Genomic DNA, 627 nt, shown 5'->3' on the forward strand with positions numbered 1-627 from the left:
TTTGCTGATTATCAATATTTAAAACAGTTGAGTACATTTTTTTTCAGGATTCTTTGATGAATAGGAAGATCCAAAGATCAGCATTTATCGGAAATGAAAAGCTTTTGTAGCATTATACACTATACCAAAAGCTTGGAGTCAGTATTTATTTATTTTTTTGGATTATAGAAAATATTACTTTTATTTAATAAGGATGCTTTAAATTGATCAAAAGTGATGATAAAGATATGTATAATGTTACAAAAGACTTCTATTTCAGATAAATGCTGTTCTTCTAAACTCTATTCATCAAAGAAACCTGAAAAAAAATCTTCCCTGTTTTCAACATAGTAATAATAATAATAATAAATATTTTTTTTTTTTTTTTTTAGCAGCAAAATCATATTTCACAATATTACAGCTTTTCACATTTTTTTTTTTCTCAAATTATTTCACTGACACATTTGGGTCCCAATATACATTATCTTACTTGTCTTCTTCTTTTTCTTCTTCTTCTTTTTTTTTACTTTTGTTTTTTTCTACTTCTTACCTCGCTGTTTGTGTTTAAAACATTTTCTAAATGTCAAAATTAGTACAATATATTTGTTGAAAAATTCTAATACTAAACACACAATTCACACAATTGAA

The sequence above is a fragment of the Sinocyclocheilus rhinocerous genome, unplaced genomic scaffold, assembly GCF_001515625.1.
Source record: "Sinocyclocheilus rhinocerous isolate Xijiao unplaced genomic scaffold, SAMN03320098_v1.1 scaffold4284, whole genome shotgun sequence".
In the NCBI taxonomy this organism is placed as follows: domain Eukaryota; kingdom Metazoa; phylum Chordata; class Actinopteri; order Cypriniformes; family Cyprinidae; genus Sinocyclocheilus; species Sinocyclocheilus rhinocerous.